A 20,446-nucleotide genomic window follows, 5' to 3' on the forward strand; every position below is an offset into this window, starting at 1 on the left:
ATTTTTGCAAATATCTTTGTTGCTGGCTTAACAGAAGACTACTGGCTGTCATACCTGCTTCTACATTCTATGTGTTACATCACTCGTCATGCAGCCTTTGTAATACTATGTAATATTTCTGCTTTTTTATTTGTTTTTTTTTTTTTTTTTTTTGACACAGTCTCACTGTTGCCCAGGCTGGAGTGCAGTGGCGCCATCTCAGCTCAATGCAACCTCCGCCTCCCGGGTTCAAGTGATTCTCCCGCCTCAGCCTCCAGAGTAGCTGGGATTACAGTCGCCCACCACCACACCCGGCTAATGTTTGTATTTTTAGTAGAAACGGGGTTTCACCATGTTGACCAGGCTGGTCTTGAACTACTGACCTCAGATGATCCACCCGCCTCGGCCTCCCAAAGTGCTGGGAATACAGGCAGGAGCCACCGCGCCCAGCCCAGGTATTTTTTTGTTGTTGGCTTTGTGATGTAAGAAAGAACTGTCCCTTCCCCGCATTGACTTATTTCCTTCAGTTTGGACTGTTATCGTAGTCAAGGTTATAATCCGTTGCTATCGCTGTTTATTTGAATATCTCACTGGCTCCGCTCTGGGGTAGGGTCACTGGGGGCGTCAATGAGATGCATGAGAATCGCCTTTCCACGGGCTCAGGAAACTGACAGACCCAAGGGTGCATCTCAGCAAGCGCTCCGCTTCCTGCGGGCATCCTCAGATCCTGGGGACCGTCCTGGGGTCTCAATTAAGCGCCCCCTACTCCAGCCCCTTTACGCCAAGAGCGTCCAGTCCAGCACCCCCACCCTAGCTCCGCCTCTGGACGCCGCCGTCCAATCTCGGGATGGCCCCGCCTTTTCAGTGAGTTACGTCCCCGCCCCCATGCGCTGATAGGCCAGGCCTGCGGATCGGCGACGCGCAGGGAAGACCCGGAGGAGCGGATTTACCTGAGGAACGGGCCGCGCGGTCTTGCTGCGCATGCTCGGAAGGAGCCCGCCTGGGCGTTCCGCAAGGCCGGCTCCCCGGCGGGGTCGCGCGCGCGGTCACGGGGCTCGCTCCCGAGGGGCAAGTCGGGGCTGGGAGCGGGCGCCGGGGTCGGGGTGGCGGCGACTGCCTGGGCTGCGAGGTCGACCCCCGCTGCTGCAACGGCAGAGGCTGAGGGACCCGCCGCGGCGCTGTCACCGGAGAGGGAAGGCCCCGCTGCCGTCGGTGAGGACGGGCCCCTGCGGGCCGGGAGAGTCCCGCGTCCCCGGCGTGGACGCGCCCCCGGCCCGGCTCTCCCGGGGGTCCCGAGGGCTGCGGGTGCTGGGGAGGGGTCTGCGTCTCGGCGCTCAGCCGCCTCCTGTGGGGTGTCCCGCGATTCCCTCCTTGCTCCTCGCCCCTCCTTCCTCACCCCACCCCCGTCCCCTGGCCTAAGCCCGACACCCCCACATCAAGGACCCCAGCACTCGCCCTCCGTTCCCTGGCGGTGTCCGCCCCGCCCAGCACTGCCTTCCTGAACCCGCAGCACCAGCCCCGTCCCACGGTTGCAGCTCGGGCGGTCCCAGTGACCTTGCACTTTTGCGGGTCTGGACGCACCCCGCTCCGGCTTCTGACTCTATAGATCTCCGGTCACGGCTTTCGAACTTTGCTGACCCACAGCCGACACTGAGAAATGCCTTTTACGCGTGTACACTGCGCCTGTGGGTCTGGATGACTGAAGCACAAGTTTAAAGGGAGACGCTTGTTTAAGCTCACATGACGCAGCTAGATCTGTTCGGATTCAATTCCGTTCCATTCTCTTCCACCCGGTTCCAAAAGGCCGCGGCTAACCCATGGAGCCTGCACATAACGGGTCTGACGTAGTTGAAACCCTCGCTCGAAACCCTGCCCGTTGTTCCCTTTATTCCTTGTCCTGGGAGGAAACTGAACTTCCATAGTCAGATAAATCATGTGCGAACTCCAATTCCGAAAAAACGGCTTATTTTTATTTTCATATTTCTCCTTTCCAGGGCCAATATGATTTCCAGGGCTTGGTCTAGATTTTCTCGTGTGATTCTATTATGTTTCTCTTATTCCTTTCCCAAATGCTACTGGCGGCACGTGTGGAAGGAACAAGGCTGAGGTTGGGGCTACATTGCGGAGCGTTTATGACACCCAGCTGATGATGCACTAAAGCTGGAGATGGAGATGATTTAACTGGGGATAGACAGGCTGAAAGTTAAGCTTTAGGAAGAGTGGCCTGTCAGCACCCTATAGGGAGAATTGGAGTGGCTGCTTGCCAGAGCTGGCAAGATCGTTCAGAGGTTTGGCTTGGGCTAAAGAAGTTGTGGTAAGGGATGATGTCCTGAGGTGGTGGGAATGGAAAGGAGAGGGAAGATGGGTATATCAGGCATAAAGGGAGAGAGATTTGAGGATGCATTAAGCTATGGGAAGGAATAAAGAAACTTCGCTAAGATTATGATGGAGGGTGATTGGGGAATACCCGGCTGGGTTGGGGGGGGTCTCATTGGCCAAGCTCTCCCTTTCTGTGCCCTCTGATTTCTTTTTTTTTTTTTTTTTTGAGACGGAGTCTCGCTCTGTCGCCCAGGCTGGAGTGCAGTGGCCGGATCTCAGCTCACTGCAAGCTCTGCCTCCCAGGTTCACGCCATTCTCCTGCCTCAGCCTCCCGAGTAGCTGGGACTACAGGCGCCCGCCACCTCGCCCGGCTAGTTTTTTGTATTTTTTAGTAGAGACGGCGTTTCACCATGTTAGCCAGGATGGTCTCGATTTCCTGACCTCATGATCCGCCCGTCTCGGCCTCCCAAAGTGCTGGGATTACAGGCTTGAGCCACCGCGCCCGGCCTCTGTGCCCTCTGATTTCTAAGTTGCTTTGGAGCTGTGGCTCTCGGGCAATTTTGCACCCCAGGGAACATTCTGCAATGTTGATGGTCACAATGTGTGGTAGGGCATGACACTAGGATCTGGCAGGTAGAGACCAGGGATGCTGCTGAACACCCCACGCTGAACAGCACAGCCTCCCACAGCAGAATCATCCAGCCCAAAATGTCGACAGTGCTGAGACTGTGAAGTTCATTTTGAGTCAATTTTAATTATCTGGGCATCTCTGCCACCTTCAGCCTCTCCAGGAGGAAGGTCTGTGTGCACCCACTGAGCGTGTGCTATCACCATAGGGGTTCATGTCCAAGGCCAGTGTGCCTCCAATGCTCATGGCTCAGTCGTGGGTCGATGGGAGGTGGGTAGACATTGGAGTCGTCCAGGAGCGCTTTTTTTTTTTTTTTAATTTTGTAGAAATGGTGTGTGTGGAGGGGTGGTCTCTAACTCCTAGGCTCAAACAATTCTCTCACCTGAGTCTTTAAAACTGCTGAGATGACAGGTGTGAGCCAGCTTGCCACCAGCCCGTTCAGAAGCTTTTTAAACAAAGCGCCTTCCCTCCTCCCGCTCCTATCCCTCAGCACCCCTGCTGCACCTGGATGCAGAATGCCTTGTTCTTGTGTAACACTCGACAGTTCATGGAATAATTTCGCTTGCGGTATTTCATTTGCCACTTTTCTTTCTTCACAGGTGAAACCAGCCCAGAGAAGTTACGGGATTTTCCCCCGGGGTCTCCTGCCCAGCAAGCCAGTGCCGTGACCCAGGTGTGGGAGATGATGGTGGCGTCTCTCACCCACGTGTAAAGGTAATTCTGTTGCTCCTTCAGCTGCCAACAGAGCCTCCTGGTTTTCCAGCCTTACTGATTAGAGCTTGAACCCGTTGGTGTCTGAGAGACACCTGACAGTTGCTGACACGTGACCCTTAGGTCTACACTGAGCCCTTGTGGCCACCGGCAGGACCACAGTGTCCCAGCAGGCCATCTGGCATTGCACTCAAGTTGCTCCGCACCCACAGTTCTGGGAGATGGGGAGAGAGGATAAGAGTGATGCACCATAAACTGAGACTTTGGAGCTTTCCGTGCACATCTGCCAGACCGTGCTCCATTCACTTAAGAAATCTGTACTGAGTGCGGCCAGGCATGGTGGTTCATGTCTGTAATCCCAGCACTTTGGGAGGCTGAGGCGGGCAGATCACCAGAGGTCAGGAGTTTGAGACCAGCCTGGCTAATATGGTGAAACCCCGTCTCTACTAAAAATACAGAAAAAGGCCGGGCGCGGTGGCTCAAGCCTGTAATCCCAGCACTTTGGGAGGCTGAGACGGGCGGATCACGAGGTCAGGAGATCGAGAGGATCCTGGCTAACACGGTGAAACCCCGTCTCTACTTAAAAAAAAAAAAAAAAAAAAAAAAATACAGAAAATGTAGCTGGGCGTGGTGGCGGGTGCCTGTAATCCCAGCTACTCAGGAGCCTGAGGAGCAGAATCGCTTCAACTCAGGAGGCAGGGGTTGCAGTGAGCCGGGATCGAGCCACTTCACTCCAGCCTGGGTGACAGAGTGAGACTGTCTCAAAAAAAAAAAAAAAAAATTTGTACTGAACGAAGATTGAACATCACAAAAGAAACACATTAGGGCCCCTGTATCTACCACAAAACAACGGGTGTCCACTGTAAAAAAAAAAAAAAAAAAAAAAAATGCACTTACAGTAACAAAAGTTTCATAAAATATACTCGTTTTTTGTTACATGCACTGAAAATTTCTTTTTTTTTTTTTCCCCCCCTGAGACAGAGTCTCATTTTGTTGCCTAGGCTAGAGTGCAGTGGTGCGATCTTGGCTCACTGCAACCTCCATCTCCCAGGTAGGTTCAATCAGTTCTGCCTTAGCCTCCTGAGCAGCTGGGATTACAGGCACGCACCATGCCCGGCTAATTTTTGTGTATTTTTAGTAGAGACAGGGTTTCACCATGTTGGCCAGGCTGGTCTCGAACTCCTGAGCTCCAGTTCACTGGCTCTTTAACAATAAGTGAAATCTTTAACATGTGTTTGTTTTATATGAGTATAAAACAGTTTTATTTCCTTTGTTTTGGTCTAGGGCACTGTTTTTCAAACTGCTTAGTCATTGGTGTTAAAATCATTAGGTTCCAGTCAGCAATTTTTAAAATTACATGGGCTGGTCGTGGTGGCTCACGCCTGTAATCCCAGCACTTTGAGAAGCCAAGGTGGGCAGATCATGGGATGCACAGGCAGGAGAATGACTTGAGCCCAGAAATCGGAGGTTGCAGTGAGCTGAGATCTACCCACTGCTCTCCAGCCTGGGAGACAGAAGAAGACTCTGTGATGGGGGAAAAAAAAAAAAAAAAAAGGGAATCCAAAGAATAATCTGGAAGATTCTAGATCAGGAATATTGAAGTGAATGTGCAAATGGAGGCAAAACTGGCCTCTTCCACAGTGGGGGAATTTATTTACATGTCTGTATTTTATTTATTTATTTATTTATTTACTGAGACAGAGTCTTGCTCTGTTTCCCAGTGCAATGCAGTGGCGCAATCTCAGCTCACTACAAGCTCCGCCTCCCAGGCTCACGCCATTCTCCTGCCTCAGCCTCCCAAGTAGCTGGGACTACAGGTGCCCACCACCATGGCTGGCTAATTTTTTTGTATTTTTAGTAGAGACAGTTTCACCGTGTTCACCAGGATGGTCTCGATCTCCTGACCTCGTGATCTGCCCACCTTGGCCCCCCAAAGTGTTGGGATAACAGGTGTGAGCCACTGCGCCCGGCCGTATTTATTTAAATAGAAAAAGGGAAGCCAGGCCTGGTGGCTCACACCTGTAGTCTCAGCACTTTAGGAGGTCGAGGTGGGAGGATCGCTTGTGCCTGGGAGTTTGAGGCTGTAGTGATTGCACCACTGCACTCCAGCCTGGGCAGCAGAGCTAGACCCTGTCTTCTATATACTAGAATTATTTTGCATTTTTCTCAGCTGTTCACAATTTACAGAGTTGTACAAATAGCTCAAAGAGGAGAATAAGATAATCTGGAAAGATGTGTTCTAAACAATGTATCATTTTCCACGGAAGCACACATTTTTCTTTTGATCTCATAATCAAGGAAATTTTTTTTTTTTTTTTTTTTTTTTGGAGATGGAGTCTTACCCTGTCACCTAAGCTGGAGTGTGGTTGTGTGATCTTAGCTCACTGCAACCTCCGCCTCCCGGGTTCAAGCAATTCTCCTGTCTCAGCCTCCCAAGTAGTTGGGATTACAGGCGCACACCACCACACTCAGCTAATTTTTGTATTTTTTTTTCAGTTCTAATTTTTGTTTGTTTGTTTTTTTTTTTGAGAGGGAGTCTTGCTCTGTCGCCCAGGCTGGAGCGCAGTGGCCGGATCTCAGCTCACTGCAAGCTCCGCCTCCCGGGTTCACGCCATTCTCCTGCCTCAGCCTCCCAAGTAGCTGGGACTACAGGCGCCCACCACCTCGCCCGGCTAGTTTTTTGTATTTTTTAGTAGAGACGGGGTTTCACCATGTTAGCCAGGATGGTCTCGATCTCCTGACCTCGTGATCCACCCGTCTCGGCCTCCCAAAGTGCTGGGATTACAGGCTTGAGCCACCGCGCCCGGCCTCAGTTCTAATTTTTGTATTTTTAGTGGACACGGGGTTTCACCAAGTTGGCCAGGCTGGTCTCAAACTCCTGACCTCAAGTGATCTTCCCGCCTCAGCCTCCTAAAGTGCTGGGATTACAGGCGTAAGCCACTGTGCCTGGCCAAGGAAACCTATTTTTGATTATAAGGCTGATCTCATTAGATTTGGCCTGATTATGTAGTACTCATTTACCAGATAAACTCACCTGAATTTGCCTTGCTGGAAGTCTCCATAAGGAACCTTAGACTTTTGAAAGTCTGTTGTTCCGGCCAGGTGCTGTGACTCGCACCTGTAATCCCAGCATTTTGGGAGGTGAAGATGGGCCAATCACTTGAGGTCAGAAGTTCGAGACCAGCCTGGCCAACATGGTGAAACCTCGTCTCTACTAAAAACAAAAATTAGCTGGGCGTGGTGGTACGCGCCTGTAATCCCAGCTACTCAAGAGGCTGAGGCAGGAGAATTACTTAACCTGGGAGGTGGAGGTTGCAGTGAGCTGAGATCATGTAACTGTACTCCAGCCTGGACAACAGAGGAGTGGGACTCCATCTCAAAATGAAAAGAGAGGCCAGGCGTGGTGGCTCACGCCTGTAATCCCAGCACTTTGGGAGGCTGAGGCGGGCAGATCACGAGGTCAGGAGATCGAGGCCATCCTGGCTAACCCTGTCTCTACTAACAAAGTACAAAAAATTAGCCAGACATTGTGGTGGGCGCCTGTAGTCCCAGCTACTGGAGAGGCTGAGGCAGGAGAATGATGTGAACCCGGGAGGTGGAGCTTGCAGTGAGCCGAGGTCGTGCCACTGCACTCCAGCCTGGGGGACAGAGCAAGACTCTGTCTCAAAAAAATAAATAAATAATCTGTTGTTTGATATCCTGAGACACAGAAGGCAAGCCCAAGATGCCTTCTCCATCAGATTTTGCCTGTAGTACTTAAAATTTGGGCAAATTCCTCTCTTCTTGAGGTTCCCCACAATACCCGTAGGCTCCTGAAACTTGTTAAATTGCTGATAGTTTCAAAAAAGAAGAACTCAGCCAGGCATGGTGGCTCACGCCTATAATCCCAGCACTTTGGGAGGCCAAGATGGGTGGATCATGAGGTCAGGAGTTCGAGACCAGCCTGGACAACATGGTGAAACCCTATCTCTACTGAAAAAATACAAAAATTAGCCAGGCGTGGTAGCGCACACCTGTAATCCCAGCTACTTGGGAAGCTGAGGCAGGACAATCGCTTGAAACCAGAAAGCGGAGGTTGCAGTGAGCTGAGATCATGCCACTGCACTCCAGCCTGGGTGAAAGAGTGAAACTCTGTCTCAAAAAAAAAAAAAGAAAAGAAAAAGTAAAAGGAAAAAAGGAAGCCATGACTTTCCCAATGATACAAAGTAAGCGTGTTACATTTTTTTTTTTTTTTTTTGCAACAGAGTTCGGCTCTTGTCACCCAGACTGGAGTGCAGTGGTGGGATCTCTGCTCCCTGTAACTTCCACCTCCAGAGTACAAGCGATTTTTCTCCCTCAGCCTCCTGAGTAGCTGGGGTTATAGGCATGTGCCACCATGCCCAGCTAGTTTTTTTTCCTTTCCTTTTTTTTTTTTTTTTTTGAGACAGAGTCTCACTCTGTTGCCCAGGCTGGAGTGCAGTGGCACGATCTCTGCTCACTGCAGCCTCGGCCTCCCGAGTAGCAGGGACTACAAGCGCCCACCACAACGCCCAGCTAATTTTGTATTTTTAGTAGAGACAGGGTTTTGCCATGTTGGTCAGGCTGGTCTCGAACTCCTGACCTCAGGTGATCCACCCACCTCAGCCTCCCAAAGTGCTGGGATTACAGGTGTGAGCCACCGCGCCCGGCCGTTAATGATTTTATGCAACATTAATGAGGAAACCTGTATGATATTAAAGATTAAATGAGATGATGTAGATAAAATACTTGAGGTGTTTTAGTGCCCAGGACAAAGCAAACCTCATGTGTGTCTTAGGCTCGTCACTTTAGCCACAGTCTTCTTTTTCTCAAGGGCATCTATTCTAGTGTTTGTCAAAGTCTGGTTCATAGTCTATCAGTATCAGGAGTATTTGCTAAAAATCTAGATTCTTGTTCCTGCCTCCTCCCTGATCCTCTCCCCACCCCCTGAAATCTGGAGTCTTTTTTCCTTTCCCCCCCACCCGCGAGACGGAGTCTCACTCTGTCGCCTAGGCTGGAGTGCAATGGCGCGATCTTGGCCCACTGCAACCTCCACTTCCCGGGTTCAAGCAGTTCTCCCTGCCTCACCCTCCGGAGTAGCTGGGATTACAGGTGCCCACCCCCATGCCCAGCTAATTTTTGTATTTTTTAGAAGAGATGGGATTTTGCCATGTTGGCCAAGCTTGTCTTGAACTCTTGACCTCAAGTGATCCACCCGCCTCGGCCTCCCAAAGTGCTGGAATTAGAGGCATGTGCCACCATGCCTGGCCTTGGATTCTTCTTGAATCCCTCTCTAGAACCTCAGCTAGAATTTTAGATGTGAAATCCTGGAATCTACATTTTTATCAAATGTTCCACGTAATTCTTATATAGACTAGAATTATACGTAAAAATAATTGAAATAAAAGCTTCATGGACCAGTCGTGGTGAGATCTTGGCTCACTGCAGCCTCAACCTCCTGGGCTCAAGCAATCCTCCCATCTCAGCCTGCTGAGTAGCTGGACCGCAGGCACCCGCCATCACGCCAAACTTTTTGTAGAGACAGGGTCTCACAGTGTTGCCCAAGTTGGTCTCAAACACCTGGCCTCAAGAGATCCTCCTGCCTCACCGTCCCAAAATGCTAGGATTACAGGCATGAGCCATCACACCTAGCCCCTACAATAGGGATTTTAATATCCTCAATTTAATTAATTCCTCTGTTCTACTTGATATTACTCTTGATCCTCCTGCATAACATTAAATTACTACTCAGGAGATGCGGCCTATCTTGAACGTGTTTAATATTTTCCCACTGTAAAAAGAGTTTGTGCACATGGGAAACCGTTTTGAGAACAAGAAATTCAAGAAAAAAATCAATATTCTTACTAGTTTTAACATTTCAATATATCTCTTACTAGTTATTTAACTTTTTTTTATTTTTGTTTTTGAGATGGAGTTTCGCTCTTGTTACCCGGGCTGGAGTGCAATGGTGCAATCTTGCCTCACCGCAAACTCTACCTGCCGGCTTCTAGTGATTCTCCTACCTCAGCATCCTGAGTAGCTGGGATTACAGGCATGCACCACCATACCCAGCTAATTTTTGTATTTTTAGTAGAGATGGGGTTTCTCCATGTTGGTCAGGCTGGTCTCAAACTCCTGACCTCAGGTGATCCTCCTGCCTCGGCCTCCCAAAGTGCTGGAATTAGAGGCGTGAGCCACCGCGCCTGGCCTTAAATGTTTTTAAGTTATAAACATGTAAAATAAAATTCACCAATGAGTAACAAATCTGACCAGAGTAGAAAGGAAATAAGAAGGACCAGTGGATTGAGGCCTAGAAGGTAGTGTCTTCTGTAAGTAATATTTTGGTCTTTTTTTGGGGAAAAAAAAAAAAACTTGTTTAGAAAGATAGTCTTTACTGAATTTGTTAATTGGATTTTGCTTTCTATTTTCTTTCTTTCTTTCTTTTTTTTGCGGCAATCTCCCTCTTTTGCCCATACTGGAGTACAGTGGCAGGATGTCGGTTCACTGCCACCTCCAACTTCCTGGTTTAAGCGATTATTCTGCCTCAGCCTCCCAAGTAGCTGGGATTACAGGTGCACACCCCCACTCCTGTCTAATTTTTTGTGTTTTAGTAGATGTTAGCCAGAATGGTCTCGATCTCCTGACGTTGTGATCCACCTGCCTTGGCTTCCCAAAGTGCTGGGATTACAGGGGTGAGCCACTGCGCCAAGCCGCTCTAACTCTTACATATGTGTATATATTTATTCATTTGTTTTAATTTTTTCTTTTTTCTTTTTTTTTTTTGAGACAGAGTGTCGCTGTGTCTCCCGGGCTGGAGTGCAGTGGTGTGGTCTCCGCTCACTGCAACCTCTGCCCCCTGGGTTCAAGCGATACTTTTGCCTCAGCCTCCCGAGTAGCTGGGACCACGGGCACCCGCCACCACGCCCAGCTAATTTTTGTATTTTTAGTAGAGACGGGGTTTCACCATGTTGGCCTGGGATGGTCTCGATCTCTTGACCTCGTGATCCGCCCACCTCGGCCTCCCGAAGTGCTGGGGTTACAGGCGTGAGCCACCGCGCCCGGCCTAGTTTTTGTTTCTTGAGATGGGGTCTTGTGATGTTGCCTAGGTTGGCTTCAAACTCCTGGGCTCAAGCCATTTTCCTGAGGCAACGTCCCAAGTAGCTGGGACTACAGATACGCACCACCATGCCCAGTTCTAAGTAATACTTTTTGTAAACACAACATTTTGGAAATCCTCTTGAATTTTTTTTCCAACTTGGAAAAATTTCCAAATTCTTGTTTGGAAACTGCCACCCGTGTGACTTTACCAAGGCAATAGGAACATTTCAGGAGCAACACCACCATCTTGTGGCCATGTCGAGTATTGCTGCTGAGGATTTAAATTGGCGCTTTCCCATTAAGTGTGGTCCTGCCTCATGCAATGGTCCTGTGGAAAGATTCCAGGTGGCCTCGGGTGGGGGCTTCCTACCCTCGAGAGGGATACAGTAGCAGACATGATTGAACGCAGTGTGTGCTACAGAAAAGGAAGTGTGTTAAAGGCATTAATTCAACAATGGAAGTAGTTGTGCATTTGAGTGGCAGGATTGGGGTAATTTAGTATTATAGTCTTAACATTCTGAAATGGTTTCTATATATTGTTAGAATATGATATTAGAACTTAGAAAATTTCACAACATATAATGCATGCCACCCCTTCTTTGATGAGTAAACCAAACCCAAGAACAAGAAGCTTCTGCTGTTCAGTAGAGCGCCTGTAATCCCAGCATTGTGAGAGGCAGGTAGGTAAGTAGAGGCCAGGAGTTGAAGACCAGGCTGGCCAAAATGGTGAAACCCCATCTCTACTAAAAATACACATCAAAATTTAGCCACATGTGGTTGCGGGTGCCTATAATCCCAGCTACTCAGGAGGCTGAGGCCTAAGAATCGCTTGACCCCAGGAGGCGGAGGTTGCAGTGAGCTAAGATCGCGCCACTGCACTCCAGCCTGGGTGACAGACTCTGTCTGAAAAAAAAACAGAAAAACTTTTTCACCAAGAGACCCTTGGGATGTGAGTCATTCCGACCATTGTTTTTTTGTTTGCTTTGATGTTGTTGTTGTTTGAGATGGAGTTTTGCCCTTGTTGCCCAGGCTGGAGTGCAATGGTGCGATCTCCTGCCTCAGCCTCCCGAGTAGCTGGGGTTACAGGCATGCGCCACCACGCCCAGCTAATTTTGTACGTTTAGTAGAGACCAGGTTTCTCCATGTTAGTCAGGCTGGTCTCGAACTCCCGACCTCAGGTGATCTGCCCGCCTCAGCCTCCCAAAGTCCTGGGATTACAGGCGTGAGCCACTGCGCTCAGCCGCTCTAACTCTTATATATGTGTATATATTTATTCATTTGTTTTAATTTTTTTTTCCTTTTTTTTTTGGAGACGGAATCTCGCTCTGTCTCCCGGGCTGGAGTGCAGTGGTGTGGTCTCCGCTCACTGCAACCTCTGCCCCCTGGGTTCAAGCGATACTTTTGCCTCAGCCTCCGGAGTAGCTGGGACCACGGGCACCCGCCACCACGCCCAGCTAATTTTTGTATTTTTAGTAGAGACGGGGTTTCACCATGTTGGCCTGGGATGGTCTCGATCTCTTGACCTCGTGATCCGCCCACCTCGGCCTCCCGAAGTGCTGGGATTACAGGCGTGAGCCACCGCGTCCAGCCTGGTTTTTGTTTCTTGAGATGGGGTCTTGTGATGTTGCCTAGGTTGGCTTCAAACTCCTGGGCTCAAGCCATTTTCCTGAGGCAACGTCCAAGTAGCTGGGACTACAGATACGCACCACCATGCCCAGTTCTAAGTAATACTTTTTGTAAACACAACATTTTGGAAATCCTCTTGAATTTTTTTTTCCAACTTGGAAAAATTTCCAAATTCTTGTTTGGAAACTGCCACCCGTGTGACTTTACCAAGGCAATAGGAACATTTCAGGAGCAACACCACCATCTTGTGGCCATGTCGAGTATTGCTGCTGAGGATTTAAATTGGCGCTTTCCCATTAAGTGTGGTCCTGCCTCATGCAATGGTCCTGTGGAAAGATTCCAGGTGGCCTCGGGTGGGGGCTTCCTACTCTCGAGAGGGATACAGTAGCAGACATGATTGAACGCAGTGTGTGCTACAGAAAAGGAAGTGTGTTAAAGGCATTAATTCAACAATGGAAGTAGTTGTGCATTTGAGTGGCAGGACTGGGGTAATTTAGTATTATAGTCTTAACATTCTGAAATGGTTTCTATATATTGTTAGAATATGATATTAGAACTTAGAAAATTTCACAACATATAATGCATGCCACCCCTTCTTTGATGAGTAAACCAAACCCAAGAACAAGAAGCTTCTGCTGTTCAGTAGAGCGCCTGTAATCCCAGCATTGTGAGAGGCAGGTAGGTAAGTAGAGGCCAGGAGTTGAAGACCAGGCTGGCCAAAATGGTGAAACCCCATCTCTACTAAAAATACACATCAAAATTTAGCCACACGTGGTTGCGGGTGCCTATAATCCCAGCTACTCAGGAGGCTGAGGCCTAAGAATCGCTTGACCCCAGGAGGCGGAGGTTGCAGTGAGCTAAGATCGCGCCACTGCACTCCAGCCTGGGTGACAGACTCTGTCTGAAAAAAAAAAACAGAAAAACTTTTTCACCAAGAGACCCTTGGGATGTGAGTCATTCCGACCATTGTTTTTTTGTTTGCTTTGATGTTGTTGTTGTTTGAGATGGAGTTTTGCCCTTGTTGCCCAGGCTGGAGTGCAATGGTGCGATCTCCTGCCTCAGCCTCCCGAGTAGCTGGGGTTACAGGCATGCGCCACCACGCCCAGCTAATTTTGTACGTTTAGTAGAGACCAGGTTTCTCCATGTTAGTCAGGCTGGTCTCGAACTCCCGACCTCAGGTGATCTGCCCGCCTCAGCCTCCCAAAGTCCTGGGATTACAGGCGTGAGCCACTGCGCTCAGCCGCTCTAACTCTTATATATGTGTATATATTTATTCATTTGTTTTAATTTTTTTTCCTTTTTTTTTTGGAGACGGAATCTCGCTCTGTCTCCCGGGCTGGAGTGCAGTGGTGTGGTCTCCGCTCACTGCAACCTCTGCCCCCTGGGTTCAAGCGATACTTTTGCCTCAGCCTCCGGAGTAGCTGGGACCACGGGCACCCGCCACCACGCCCAGCTAATTTTTGTATTTTTAGTAGAGACGGGGTTTCACCATGTTGGCCTGGGATGGTCTCGATCTCTTGACCTCGTGATCCGCCCACCTCGGCCTCCCGAAGTGCTGGGATTACAGGCGTGAGCCACCGCGTCCAGCCTGGTTTTTGTTTCTTGAGATGGGGTCTTGTGATGTTGCCTAGGTTGGCTTCAAACTCCTGGGCTCAAGCCATTTTCCTGAGGCAACGTCCAAGTAGCTGGGACTACAGATACGCACCACCATGCCCAGTTCTAAGTAATACTTTTTGTAAACACAACATTTTGGAAATCCTCTTGAATTTTTTTTTCCAACTTGGAAAAATTTCCAAATTCTTGTTTGGAAACTGCCACCCGTGTGACTTTACCAAGGCAATAGGAACATTTCAGGAGCAACACCACCATCTTGTGGCCATGTCGAGTATTGCTGCTGAGGATTTAAATTGGCGCTTTCCCATTAAGTGTGGTCCTGCCTCATGCAATGGTCCTGTGGAAAGATTCCAGGTGGCCTCGGGTGGGGGCTTCCTACTCTCGAGAGGGATACAGTAGCAGACATGATTGAACGCAGTGTGTGCTACAGAAAAGGAAGTGTGTTAAAGGCATTAATTCAACAATGGAAGTAGTTGTGCATTTGAGTGGCAGGACTGGGGTAATTTAGTATTATAGTCTTAACATTCTGAAATGGTTTCTATATATTGTTAGAATATGATATTAGAACTTAGAAAATTTCACAACATATAATGCATGCCACCCCTTCTTTGATGAGTAAACCAAACCCAAGAACAAGAAGCTTCTGCTGTTCAGTAGAGCGCCTGTAATCCCAGCATTGTGAGAGGCAGGTAGGTAAGTAGAGGCCAGGAGTTGAAGACCAGGCTGGCCAAAATGGTGAAACCCCATCTCTACTAAAAATACACATCAAAATTTAGCCACACGTGGTTGCGGGTGCCTATAATCCCAGCTACTCAGGAGGCTGAGGCCTAAGAATCGCTTGACCCCAGGAGGCGGAGGTTGCAGTGAGCTAAGATCGCGCCACTGCACTCCAGCCTGGGTGACAGACTCTGTCTGAAAAAAAAACAGAAAAACTTTTTCACCAAGAGACCCTTGGGATGTGAGTCATTCCGACCATTGTTTTTTTGTTTGCTTTGATGTTGTTGTTGTTTGAGATGGAGTTTTGCCCTTGTTGCCCAGGCTGGAGTGCAATGGTGCGATCTCCTGCCTCAGCCTCCCGAGTAGCTGGGGTTACAGGCATGCGCCACCACGCCCAGCTAATTTTGTACGTTTAGTAGAGACCAGGTTTCTCTGTGTTGGTCAGGCTGGACTCAAACTCCCGAGCTCAGGTGATCTGCCCACCTTTGCCTCCGAAAGTGCTAGGATTACAGGCGTCAGTCACCATGCCTCGCCCTGTTTTTTGTTTTTTTTTTTTGAGACGGCCTCTCTCTCGCCCAGGCTGGAGTGCAGTGGCGCCATCTCGGCTCACTGCAACCTCCGCCTCCTGGGTTCAAGGAATTCTTCTGTCTCAATCTTCCGAATAGTTGGGACTATAGGCACCTGCCACCATGCCTAGCTAATTTTTGTATTTTTAGTAGAGATGGAGTTTCCCCATATTGGCCAGGCTGGTCTTGATCTCTTGACCTCATAATCCATCTGCCTCGGCCTCCCAAAGTGCTGGGATTACAGGCGTGAGGCCCTATGCCCAGCCAGGGATTGCTTTTCAATAACCTTGCTGAGATATAACTTACATCCCATACAATTTATCCATCTAAAGTCTACAGTTCATTGCTTTTAATATATTCAGAAAGTTGTACAAGCATCACTACCATCAGTGTTAGGACTTTTTTTTTTTTTTTTTTTTTTTTTTTGTGAGACGGAGTCTGGCTCTGTCGCCCAGGCTGGAGTGCAGTGGCCGGATCTCAGCTCACTGCAAGCTCCGCCTCCCGGGTTTATGCCATTCTCCTGCCTCAGCCTCCCGAGTAGCTGGGACTACAGGCCGCCACCACGCCCGGCTAGTTTTTTTGGTATTTTTTAGTAGAGACGGGGTTTCACCGTGTTAGCCAGGATGGTCTCGATCTCCTGACCTCGTGATCCGCCCGTCTCGGCCTCCCAAAGTGCTGGGATTACAGGCTTGAGCCACCGCGCCTGGCAGGACTTTTTTTTTAGATGGAGTCTTGGTCTGTCTCCCAGGCTGGAGTACAGTGATGCGATCTCGGCTCACTGCAAGCTCCACCTCCTGGGTTAAGGCCATTGTCCTCCGTACGCCTCTGGAGTAGCTGCGACTACAGGCGCCCGCCACCACGCCCAGCTAACTTTTTGTATTTTTAGAGAGACGGGGTTTCAACCGTGTTAGCCAGGATGGTCTCGATCTCCTGACCTGGTGATCTGCCCGCCTCAGCCTCCCAAGGAGCTGGGATTACAGGCATGAGCCACCGCGCCCAGCCAATTTTAAGACATTTTTATCACCCTAGAAAGGAACCCCACACCCCTCAGCCATCACTCCCAATCTCTCGGTCCCTAGCAACCCTAAGCATCTATCCATCAGCTTTCTGTCTCCATAGATTGGCCCATTCTGGACACTTCATGTCAGTTGAATCGTGTGACACTGGATCTTTGTGACTGGCTGCATGTAACGTGTATCAGAACTTCATTTCTTTTTAATTTGCTGAGTAATATCCCACTGTTTGAATAGACCACATTTTGGGTTGTGCTGCCTCACACAGAGGACTCTCTTCCCTGAAGGCCAGCCCCAGGATGGAGCAGGTGTATGTGAGGGAGATTGTGACTGGTGGAATGACCAAGCTGGTCCCACCTGCACGGTGGCCCTAGAGGAGGGTGGTGTCAGTAGAGCTGGGGGGCAGCCCGAAGGCGGCCGAGGTGAGAAGGAAGTGGGGCGCTGCAGGTTTGGGTGGTTGAGGGAGGGAGGAGTTTTTGTCAGATCTCCTGTGTCCTAAAAAACATAACCTAAGTACCTTGACAAGCCCAGTGGAAATAAAAGAGCAGAGGTACAATAGCTCTGGAGACAGGGAAGCAGAACAGGGAGGGGTGCATCGCGGAGCTGGTAGAGATACTTCTAAAGCCAGAGGGAGGATGGATGCTCCCTTTCCCTGGACAGGGAAGAGGATGAGAAGAGCTTATAAAGGCATCCATCCTGTGCTTGGGAGGCTGAGGTGGGAGGATCGCTTGAGCCCAGGAGTTCAAGACCAACCTGGAAACATAGCAAGACCTTGTTGCTACCAAAATTTTTTTTTTTAATTTAAATTAAAAAACCAGGCTGGGCAACATGGTAAAACCCCATCTCTACAAAGAATACAAAAATTAGCCAGGCATGGTAGTGTGCGCCTGTAGTCCCAGCTACTCTGGATGCGGAGGTGGGAAGATGGCTTGAACCTGGGAGGCAGAGGCTGCAGTGATCGCGCCACCACACTCCAGTTTGGGCCATAGTGAAATCCTGCCACTAAAATAAAAAGCAAAAGGTGTCCATTCTGGCTGGGCGCGGTGGCTCACACCTGTAATCCCAGGACTTAGGGAGGCCAAGGTGGGCAGATCATGAGGTCAGAAGTTCGAGACCAGACTGGCCAATATGGGGAAACCCCATCTCTACTAAAAAATACAAAAATTGGTGGCACGCGTCTGTAGTCCCAGCTACTCAGGAGGCTGAGGCAGGAGAATCGCTTGTACCCGGGAGGCAGAGGTTGCAGTGAACTGAGATCATGCCACTGTACTCCCGCCTGGGCGACTGGGCGACAGAGTTCAAAAAAAAAAAAAAAAATCCATCCTAAATGGGTAAATTTTGAATCAGATAAAAATCATATGATTCTGAATCACAGAGGGATAACTTGATTTACTAGAAAATCTACCTTGTATGGAGAACCTTGTTCACTGATAATGTTAGGGAAATGGGGTGTTTTGCGTATAGTTTGTTACAGATGGCTCGTGTGTGTGTGGTAAAATATACATGATGTAAAATTTACCATATTGGTCATTCATGTAAATTGCATCCTGCAACCCTTGGTCTTTGTGAGCAGCTGCTCTCACTGAGCTCGATGTTGAAGTGTTCAGGTCAGTGGTGTACATTCGTTGTGCAGCCGTCACCACCGTTCATCTCCAGAACCTTTTCATCTTCCCCAACTGCTGCTTTGTCCTCGTGAAACATTCACTCCTCATTCCCTGGTCCCTGGCACCCCCATTCTATTTTCTGTCCCCATGAGTTTGACCGTGATGGGGGACCTCATACAAGTGGAATCAGACAGTGTTTGTCCCCTTGTGGCTGGCATGTCATATGTTGCAGTTTTTTTTTTTTAATGGTGAAAAGATATACATATATTTAGAATTAGCTGGCTAGACTCAGTTTAGATGATCTCAGTTTTGTTGGCAACACCCAAAGCAACGTAATCAGGAGCCAGTTGAACACGTGCCTTCTCTCTGTCAGGCCGAATCGGGGTGTTGGCTGTGGCCACATCCGTGTCCCAGGGCTGCTTCACAGCCTGTGTGATCTGGCACTTGTGAACTTTAACATCCACAGTGAACCCAGTGTGTTGTTGTCTTCTGTTTTCTTCATGGCGGACTCAGTGGTCAGTGGAAAATTGATGTTCGCAGAGTGGTCAAGCTTGTTTCTCCCCGGGGCGCTCTTCCGAGGATATCTGGGCTGCCTCTGGAGTCGCAGTGTCTTGGGCTGCCAGAAGGTGGGTGATCTTTTTTTTGGTGGCTGTGGACACCTTTCAACCCTGCCTTCTTGGTCTCGTAAACCCAAAGTCAAAGCGAAGCCTTTAGAGGGGCAGAGCTTCCTTCTTTGCTTTTGGCACCATCTTGTGAAAAGACTGCTTTATTTTTATTTTTATTTTTGAGATGGAGTCTCGCTCTGTTGCCCAGCCTGGAGTGCAGGGGTGTGATCTCTGCTCACTGCAACCTCCGCCTTCTGGTTCAAGCGATTCTCCTGCCTCAGCCTCTCGAGTAGCTGGGATTGGAGGTGCCTGCCACCACGCCTGGCTCATTTTTGTATTTTTAGTAGACACGGGCTTCTCTATGTTGGCCAGGCTGGTCTCGAACTTCTGACCTCAGGTGATCTGCCCGCCTCGGTCTCCCAAAGTGCTGGGATTACAGGGGTGAACCACCACGCCTGGCCAGTGCAGATGTTTTAAAATGCATAATTCTCCTTTGCTGTCCCTTCTACTTCATATTTTTGTTTCCTTCGTTACTAGCCCTTTATATGCACCCATCTGGGGGATGTGGCATTTGTGTAGCGTAGCACGGCATTCGAGCTCACAGATGGTTTTATGTCAGATATTTCATAACCGTTTGTATTATTCCATCTATCAAAAAGCCAGAATTGGCCGGGTGTAGTGGCTCACATCTGTAACCCCTGCACTTTGGGAGGCTGAGGCGGGTGGATCACTTGAGGTCATGACTTTGAGACTAGTGTGGCCAACATGGTGAAACCCCATATCTACCAAAAAATACAAAAATTAGCCAGGCATGTTGGCAGGCAACTGTAATCACAGCTACTTGGGAGTCTGAGGCAGTAGAATAGCTTGAAACCCAGGAGGTGGAGGTTGCATTGAGCTGAGATGGTGCTACTGCACTTAGCCTGGGCAACAGAGCGAGACCCTGTCTCAAAAAAGTAAAAAGCCGGAACCCACTAGAGTCACTTACTTGCCAAGCGTATCCGCTATTGTTGTGTAGCATACGATGCATGATCTTAGTGGCTTAAAATAATAGGAGTTCCCCGGTGATCAGGTTCTGTGGGGTCCCCAGGTTCCTTCATGTCTGCAGGCAGTTAAGAAACTGCTGGGCTGGAGGGTACAAGGTGGTCTCCCCGAATGTGGTGGTGCCCTGCACGTGGCCTCTCCTACAGCTGCCTTCCCTGCAGACTCAGGCCCTGGCCCGTGAAGTGTGGGAACGTGTACCCTGCGCTCCTGCCACACTGTTGGTCAGGCAAGCCGCCCCAGGCCAGTCAAGGTTCAGGCAGGTGGAGACAAAGCCCGGTTGCCAAGGGGCCTGTGGACTTTAATGGGGGGAGTGGTGCTGGGTCAGGATCTACCACCCAAGAGCTTAAAAGGGCAAGAGTGGGAAGGGGTCTTCAGCCTTCCACAAGCCGGTGGCCAGGGCCTTTTCTTGTATTGGAACTTTTTCCAGATCTGTTGAAGCACATGGGTCTTGGAAGCCCTGTAAACAGAAGTGGGAAGTGTTCGCCCGAGGACTGTGCTGTCTCCTGTGACCTCCCCAGACTCGGGTACAGCTCCCTGGGAATGTGGGGCTTTCCTTGTCAGGCCAAGCTTGAGGCAGTCCCCACTTTCACTCTGCCGGCCTGGGACGCGGCCCCTGCCCGCCTGCGGCGCTGCTGTGGCGTGAACAGCGTGCGAGTGAGTCACTGTGCCGGCCTGCATAGTCTGGGATGCCGCTGTCAGGAGCGGCCTGGCGTCCCCATGCCTCGCCCTGGCTGGGAGGGAGGCCACAGGGAGGCCGGAAGCACAGCCGTTCTCAGGGAGGTGCCTGACCTCCCGGGGAACAATGGGGAATTTCTCCAGAGGGCGGGGGCCTCGCGGGACCTGGGCTGGGGGGACCCGGGGAGGGTGCAGGGTCAGGAAACCGCCAGGTCCATCGTCCATCCATTCCCAATCATCCCCGTTCATC

General features: G+C 49.8%; 1 protein-coding gene across 9 annotated transcripts in view; it reads left to right on the forward strand.

Moving 5' to 3' along the window:
* Positions 1–949: 949 nt before the first annotated feature.
* Positions 950–20,446, forward strand: part of FLYWCH1 (FLYWCH-type zinc finger 1) — a 45,359-nt gene continuing 25,862 nt past the window's right edge. For 4 of the 9 annotated variants that reach the window (XM_007983147.3, XM_007983140.3, XM_007983131.3 and 1 more), the window contains exons 1-2: positions 951–1,191; positions 3,526–3,640. The gene's annotated coding sequence lies outside the window, so the exon portion shown is untranslated. Of the gene's footprint in view, positions 1,192–3,525; positions 3,641–19,928; positions 20,176–20,446 lie in introns of those variants that run through there. The other 5 variants (XM_007983101.3, XM_007983175.3, XM_007983119.3 and 2 more) reach the window with 3 other exon arrangements.

This window comes from Chlorocebus sabaeus, chromosome 5 (assembly GCF_047675955.1).
Source record: "Chlorocebus sabaeus isolate Y175 chromosome 5, mChlSab1.0.hap1, whole genome shotgun sequence".
Taxonomy (NCBI): Eukaryota; Metazoa; Chordata; class Mammalia; order Primates; family Cercopithecidae; genus Chlorocebus; species Chlorocebus sabaeus.